Source organism: Pleurodeles waltl, chromosome 4_1 (genome assembly GCF_031143425.1).
Source record: "Pleurodeles waltl isolate 20211129_DDA chromosome 4_1, aPleWal1.hap1.20221129, whole genome shotgun sequence".
NCBI lineage: Eukaryota > Metazoa > Chordata > Amphibia > Caudata > Salamandridae > Pleurodeles > Pleurodeles waltl.
Genome location: NC_090442.1, coordinates 595992176 through 596000734, shown reverse-complemented (window position 1 = coordinate 596000734; position 8559 = coordinate 595992176).

Below are 8559 nucleotides of genomic sequence, written 5' to 3'. Positions count from 1 at the left end.
CCAGTGGTGGTGTGTTTGATGCGAGGGACTGTGGCGAGAGAGAGGTCGGCGGAGTGGAGGTGGCGTGTGGGAGTGTGGAAGGTCACTCTTTCGTTAAGGTAGGTTGGGCCGGTATTGTGGAGGGATTTGTGTGCGTGGATGAGGATCTTAAAGGTGATCCTTTTCTACACGGGGAGCCAGTGCAGGGATTTGAGGTGTGGTGAGATGTGTTCATGGCGGGGGAGGTCAAGGATGAGTCGTGCTGCTGCGTTCTGGATTCGCTGTAGTTTGCGCTTGAGTTTGTGTGTGGTGCCAGCATAGAGGGCATTGCCGTAGTCTAGCATGCTGCTGATGAGTGCGTGGGTGACTGTCTTTCTGGTCTCTGTGGGGATCCATTTGAATGTTTTTTTCAGTGTGTGGAGTGTGCTAAAACATGAGGAGGTGATGGCGTTGATTTGTTGAGCCATTGAGAGGGAGGGATCCAGGATGATGCTGAGGTTGCGTGCGTAGTTTGCGGGGGTGGGTGCGGGGCCTAACGTGGTGGGCCACCAGGAGGAGTCCCAAGCGTTTTTGTGTGGGCCAAGAATGATTATCTCGGTTTTGTTCGAGTTGAGTTTGAGGTGGTTGGCTGTCATCCAAGCAGCGGTGTCAAGGAGTGCAGCGTGTAGGTTGGTTTTGGCGGTGGTGGCGTTGTGGGTGAGGGAGAAGATGAGTTGTGTGTCATCAGCATATGAGAGGATGGTGATGCCCTGAGGTTTGAGGATGTTGGCTAGAGGGGCCATGTAGAAGTTGAAGAGTGTGGGGCTGAGGGAGTAGCCTTGTGGGACTCCGCAGGTGATTTTGGTGGCGGAGGATTGGAAGGGTGGGAGATGGACTTTTTGGGTTCTGTCGGTGAGGAAGGAAGTGAGCCAGTCAAGGGCTTTGTGGCGGATCCCAGCGTTGTGAAGGCGTGTGCCTAGTGTGTGGTGGCAGGCAGTGTCAAAGGCTGCGGAGAGGTCCAGGAGTATGAGTGCAACGTCTCGCCCATGTCGACTCTGGATCTGATTTCGTCAGTGCATGCAATGAGAGCGGTTTCCGTGCTGTGGTTCTTGTGGAACCCAGATTGGGAGGGGTCAAGTGTGTGGTTTGCCTCGAGGAAGTGGGATAGGCGGGAGTTGACTAGTTTTTCCATGACCTTGGCTGAGAAAGGGAGGAGGGAGATGGGGCGGTAGTTGGAGAGGTCGTCAGGGTCGGCTTTGGGCTTTTTTTAGGAGAGCGGTGACTTCCGGGTGTTTCCAGGGGTCTGGGAAGGTGGCGGTTTCGAATGAGCTGTTGATTATGGCTCAGAGCTTGGGGGCGATGGTGGAGCTGGCTTTGTTATATATTCGATGGGGGCATGGGTCGGAGGGGGAGCCAGAGTGAATGGAGTTCATTGTTTTTTCAGTTTCTTCGTCGGTGGTGGGGGTCCAGGTGGTGAGTAGGTTGGGGGTGTGTGTGGTGGGATTGTGTTGGGCGGGTGGAGGTTGCGTGTGGAGGGTGTGTGTGGTATGAAGCTGTTGTGTATGTCTTGGATTTTGCGGTGAAAATGATTTGCAGAGGGTTTGTGTGTGTGTGGGGTCTAGGTTGCTTGCTTTGGGTTTGGAGAGCTCTTTGATGATGGTAAAGAGTTCTTTGCTGTTTTGGGAGATGTTGTCAATACGTTCCTTGTAGTGTGCTCTTTTGGTGGTGCGTATGAGTTGGTGGTGGTTGCGTGTGGTGGTTTTGAGGGCGGAGAAGTTTGTGGTGGAGGGTTCTTGCCTCCACGTTTTCTCTGCTTTGCGGCATTTGCGTTTGGACTCTTGGAGTTCAGTGGTGAACCATGGGGCATTCTTGATGTTGCGGGTGGTGATGTTTTTTCTGAAGGGCACGAGAGAGTCTGCACAGGTGGTGATCCATTTGTTGAGGTTGTGTGCGGCGGTGTTGGGGTCGGTGGTGTTGGGGGGGGTTTGTGACAGTTGGGAGTTCAAGCGCTCTGTGGGGACCTTGTCCCACATGCGGTAGGGGGTGGATTGTTGGTGGTGGTGTGTGGGTGGTTTGTTGTAGGGGAAGTGGACGCAGTGGTGGTCCGTCCATTGGAGTTTGGTGGTTTGGGTGTAGGTGACGGGTTTGCTTGAGGTGAAAATTGCGTCGAGTGTGTGTCCAGCCAAGTGGGTGGGGGCTGTGACCAGTTGTTTGAGTCCAAGGTTGGTGAGGTTGTCTAGGAGGGAGGAGGAGTTGTGGTCGTGAGGGTTTTCCAGGTGAAAGTTGAGGTCGCCGAGGAGTATGTAGTCTGTGGAGATGAGAGCGTGCGTGCTGATGGTGTCAGCGATGGTGTCGCAGAAAGGGGAGAGTGGTCCTGAGGGCCTGTATACGAGTGTGCCTCTGAGGGTGGTGGTGTTGTTGATGTGGCTAAGGAAGTGCATGTGTTCTGCGTTGTTCGAGGGTGTTGGTGGTGACCTTGATGGTATCTCTGTGAATGATGGCGATGCCGCCTGCTGGTTTGTTAAGGCGGTCTTTGCGCTGGAGTTTGTAGCCCTCTGAGGTGGCTGTGGCTATGTCTGGCTCGGATGAGAGGTTTGTCCAGGTTTCTGTGAGGAAGACGATGTCCGGTGAGTGTGATGTGATGAGGTCCCAGATTTCAATGGCATGTTTGTGTAGTGACCGGGTGTTTAGTAGCAGGCAGCTGAGATGGTTGCGAGTGGGGTGGTTGTTGTGATGTGTGATTGTGTTGGTGGGGGTGCTTGTGGTGTTGCTGTGGTTTGAGGTGGCATTGGTATGAGGTGGGGCGTGTGCAGGTTGTGGTTTTTTTTGGTGGGTGCAGATGTTGTAGTGTGGGGGCTGTTGCGTAAGGTGTTGGTGTGGGGTGCGTGGGAGGTGGAGCAGGAGAATAGGCAGGTGCGGCAGGAGAAGGGGCCTTGTGTGTGTGTGGGGCTGGTTTGAACGCATGTGGGGCGGGCTCCGGGGTTGAGAGAGTAGAGGGCGTGGGGCTGGTAGGGTTGTCTGGGGGGAGTGTGGCTAGGAGGGGCAGGGGGACTGGCGATGGGCGCGGTCCAGGCGCGGACGGGCGCAGACGGGCTTGCCTCTCGCGCGCCACTGGCGCGGCTGCGCAGCAACCACCATTTAGAGGGGGAGGTGGGAGGGAGGAGCAGCTGGAAGGTGGGAGGCGGGCGTGAACGGGAGAGCGGATGGGGGCAGGAGTGGGCGGTAACGGGAGAGCGAATGGGGCGGGAGGGTGGCGGGGCCGCAGGGACGCAGCAGCGGGGAAAAATAAGCCGGGGGAGCGCACAAGGGTTGAAATGGCCCAAAAAAACAACAAAACAGAAGGAAATGGCTACGGTGAATCAAAAACAAAACAGTGAGAGGCACATAAACACAATACGATCCACGGCAGACACATGGGCAAAGCTACGGTGAACAAAAACAAAACAGTGAGAGGCGCATAAACACAATACGATGCACGGCAGACAGATGGGCACAGCTATGGTGAACAAAAACAAAACAGTGAGAGGTGCATAAACACAATACGATGCACGGCAGACAGATGGGCAAAGCTAAGGTGAACAAAAACAAAACAGTGGAAGACGCATAATAAACAAAGTACAATACAGAGTTTAGTGGCGCTTACCAGTGTCCACTAGACACCAGGGATGAGGCGCATACGGGTGTCTGAGGGTGGAGGAGGGCCTCGAAACACGCGATTGGCCGCATGTGCGGGGATCATGGGAAGCGGCACAGCAAGGTGGTGCTGCCGGCGCAGGGGAGCGAGCTCCGCCCAAAAAGGTCAGGAGAATGAAGTTATAAACAGGTTTCTCCTGCATTATTATTCCTACACATGCTCTTAGAAGTTATTGTTTTTTATTTCGCAATTTTTTAAAGGCAGTAGTATGTGTAAGGGACTCTATGAGGGATTGATCCTGTTTTATTCATTTTGTTAATCTGTGATATACAGTTGTTTTATCTTTTTATCCAAGGTCTGTCTTTGTGCTTTTATGGTTGTTATATTGTAACTGAATGAAGATCTTTTGATTGATTGATTGATTGACCAGGGGTTCGGAAGCTCGCTTCTGAAAGAAAGGGTCCAATTCGTGTTTGGTTTGGGATTGGGGGGACTGGTTAAATTTCTTGTTTTTTGGCCTATGAAGGGTTGGTCTAAGTATAGGAGGAATACGAGTAATTTTGCATTGTCTTTCAGTTATGGAGTGAGGTAGTTAAGTTAACTTTGGCTAGATAAGCTGAAATCAGTAGTGGTTTGAAACTAAGAGGAATTAAGTCTTGTCTTTGTGTTGTGGAGGACTTTTTCAAATATAGTGGAGAGAACTAGGAAAATACTTGTGTTCATGTTGAAAAAGTCAAGCGGCAATGTCTTGCCAGTGTTCAAAAAGTGCCCTGTAACACCAACCACTATGCGGCTATAACATGCTTCTTCACTGACAAGTCTTACCTTGGTGGTTGTTTTATGCAAAGAAGAAATATTTATGTACTTCTCTACAGACTCTTAAGCAACATAGGTATTTTAGTGTCATTGGTGGTGTAAAGTTGTGATTGACAAGGGTCACGTACGAGGTGGATTTCTAAAGCTGTGCTAGTTAGGAAACAATACTTTTCTTTCAAGGGTCCGTATTTTATTATTAGAAGAAATATTGGTGATCCAAGGAGGCTCTCTATTGAGGCAGTAGTTGCCACACGCAGCTTGACTTGATTTCTGTGTTAAGTATTTAATGGTTAGGAGACTAGAATAGGATACATTCTCAGAATCCGCTGTTGATGGTGTTAACTTTGGTGTGACTTGGATGTAGCCACATTTTACTATCAGGGAAGTAGGAGATGGCATTACTTTTTAAATTTGGGTAGCGTTCACCTAGTTGAGGATCAGTAATAATAGGAACAAATGTGTGTAGGGTTGAGTGCAGAAGTGCTGGGGAGAATGGCAATTTGAGAGGCAATATCTTTCTGAACACCTATATCTTTTCAGGAAATAAGTGGTTAAGGCTGATCAGAGGTCTTGACTGGAGGGAGAGGGGCTCAATATTCATGTGCAGATTGCTTCAGGTAGTCATCACAAGCTTTTGAGGATTGTAGAGAGTGAATTGAAACTTGAACATTTGGAATCTGGTTGGTAACTGACCTTCCTCGGGATGTATGGGCTTGTGGGAGGGCTTTTTGGTTGAGGGCAACTTTGCATCAACAGGTCATACATTTGAGGCATTCACAAAGTTGTTTAGTGATGTCAAGTTGGAACTAGTTGGGGTTGGTGGATCGGGCTGAGCTGACTTGGACAAGACTGCAGACTTTACACTGTTCAGAGACTGTTTTTGGATTAGAATTGCCTTTATGAGCTTGAATTAATTTTTTTACTTGTGGGTGTTAGGCTTTTTTTTAATGGAGGATAGACTAAGGTAGTCATCCATCCATGTTACATGGTGTTCAGCTGATTGTTATATTTCTGGTCTATGAAGTGGCTGTTGTTGGAGGGGATGTTGCTCTGATTGATAAGGTGTTGTCATTGGAACCTGGAGACTCATAATAATTTTTGATTTTGTACGTTGCTAAACAACGGTGTGGTTCTTGGAGAATTATTCACTTCCATAGAGCCTTAAATTTAAAAACATAAATTGTGCTGTGTCCTGTGAGGTACTGTTCAATTACATCTTATAATAATGTAGTCTCAACCATACCCAACATAACATACTGATCTATGTGCAGTGCCTCGTTTGGAAGAGTCCTTTGTTACTTTATAAAATTATTTCTGTGAAATGCTCTCCTGTTGCAAGGGTTTCACACTTAACTTATTGGTGTCGCTGGGTGTGGACTCCCCATGCAGGTGGCTGCTCACACCCCAGTGTGCTAGACTCTATTGACATGGCTACACACCTATGTGCCGTCTAGGTTTGATTACATAACACATGTTGATCAGGCCTGCACAAAGCATTTTAGGGAATTTTCTCTCATGCATGCTGGCACCTCAGTAATGCTGCATGCAAGAGAGTGCACGAATACAAAATCTTTTAAACCCTGTATTTCATTAACCCCTTTGCTGCCAGGACTTTTCCCCCTCCTGTGCTCAGCCTTTTTTGGGCTAGTTGGGGTAGTTCGCACTTAGGCCCTCATAACTTTTTGCTCACATAAGCTTCCCATGCCAAATTTGTGTCCTTTTTTCCCCAACATCTTAGGTATTCTAGAGGTATCCCCTGGAGGAGACCAAGAAATTAGCCAAAATACAGCTAAAAGTTCATTTTTAAAATAAATTGGGAAAAAAGGGCTGCAGAAGAAAGCATGTGTTTTTTCCCCTGAAAATGGCATCAACAAGGGGTTTGTGGTGCTAAAATCACCATACTCAAAGCTTTCAGGAACAGGGAGACTAGAATCAGAAAACCACATTTTTCAACACAAGTTTGGCATTTTACTGGGACATACCCCATTTTTATTATTTTTTGTGCTTTTATCCCCCTTCCAGTTAGTGACAGACATGGGTATGAAATCAATGCTGGATTCTGGACAGCTAAACATTTCTGAAAAGTAGACAAAATACTGAATTCAGCAAGGGGTCATTTGTGTAGATCCTTCAAGGTTTTCCTACAGAAAGTAACAGCTAAAATAAAAAATATTTAAATTGAGGTGACAAAAAAGAGCCATTTCTGTTCACGTTTTCTTCTATAACTTTTTTCAGCAATGGCAGATTTTTTAAAGCAATATACCGTTACGTCTGCTGGACTCTTCTGGTTTTGGGGATATTGAGGGCTTGTAGGTTCATCGAGAATCCTAGGTACCCAGAGTCAATAAATAAGCTGCACACGACAATGGGTTTTCAATGTATACTGGGTATATAGCAATTCCTTTGGTGAAATATAAAGAGTGAAAAATAGGTATCAAAGAAACCTTTGTATTTCTAAAATGGGCACAAGATAAGGTGTGGAGAAGCAGTGGGTATTTGCACATCTCTGAATTCCGGGGTCCCCATACTAGCATGTGAATTACAGGACATTTCCCAAAAATACGTCTTTTTTACACACTGTCTTACATTTGGAAGGAAAAAATTGAGAGAAAGACAAGGGGCAATAACACTTGTTATTCAATTCTGTGTTCCCCCAAGTCTCACGATAAAAATGGTACCTCACTTGTGTGGGTAGGCCTAGTGGCCGCGACAGGAAATGCAACATGGACACATCTCATTTTTACATTGATATCTGATGTGTTTTTTGGAAAGTGCCTAGCTGTGGATTTTGGCCTCTAGCTCAGCCAGCGCCAAGGGAAACTTACCAAACCTCTGCATTGTTTAAAACTAGACACCGAGGGGGATCCAGGATGGGGTGACTTTTGGGGCTCTCACCAGGTTCTTTTACCCAGGATCCTTTGTAAACCTCAGAATTGGCTAAACAAACACGTTTTCCCCACATTTCTGTGTGGGATCACCGCACCGGCACAAATTTCCTACCACCCAATGTTCCCCTCAGTCTCCAGATAAAAATTATACCTCACTTGTGTAGGTGAGCCAAGTGCCTGTGACAGGGAAGAGCCAAAAACACGTTGAAGTTGAGGGGGAATCAAAGCGGGTTCAAAAGGGATGTTTGAAAAAAAAAATTGTGGATTCCTGCAGGTTCCGGAAGGTTCCATCATAAAAATTTGGGGAAAATGTGTGATTTCAAGCAAATTTGGAGGATTGCAGGGCATTGTGGGTAAGAAAATGGTGCAGGGTGCATGTGAAGCACACTACCCTGGACTAACCCAGATGTTTTGTTTTCAGATGTGTTTATATTTCGTAGATTTTTCAAAAATGGCAGCGTCCCAAAGTCCAAAAAGTGCAGCCCTCACCATTCCAAGTGGGACGATTTTGAGAGTTAGCCAAGCTCTCATGGCCCAAATGTAAAATCAAAACCCAACATAATCAAATCTCCTCTTGCTTGCTGTTGGGATAAGATCTTTTAGTGTGCGGGGGAGAGCTGAAAGACTGTTACCCCTTCAGTAGCGGGGGCATAACCATGCCCATACTGGTTGGTAGCCACCATCTCACTATTATTTTTTAATTCCCTGTCATCTAATAAGCTTTCTGCCCCCCTGGGGAGTGGATCAGCAGGAATTGCCCCATTTGCCCACCGGTGGGCAGAACAACTTAGTCCCCATTTATTTGGGGTGGGGGTATTGCTGTATCATACCCTCTTTTGTTTAAATAAATTCTTCAGTGGTGTCTAGTGGGCTTTCTGACCCCCCTGGCCTTACAAAAATAGGCCGATCTGCCCCCAGAGGGGGCAGAAATGGACAACAGCAATGTGCCCCCATGGGGAGCGACCCTTGCCCATGGGACTGCCCCACCAAATAAAACACACATACACACACCAATCCCTTGTGCTTAAGTGGTATCTGCCTAATAGAAATAGGCCAATCTGCCCTCAAGGTGGACAAAAATGGCCTAAAACAAATTTGCCCCCCAGGGGAGTGACCCTTGCCTAAGGGGTCGCTTCCCATATGTAAAAAAAAAAAAAAACCCTGGTGCCTAGTGGTTTCTGCCAATTAAAATAGGCCGATCTGCCCACAAGGAGAGGAAGGAAAATGCCTAAAATAAATCCCCCCCCAGGGGAGCGACCTTGC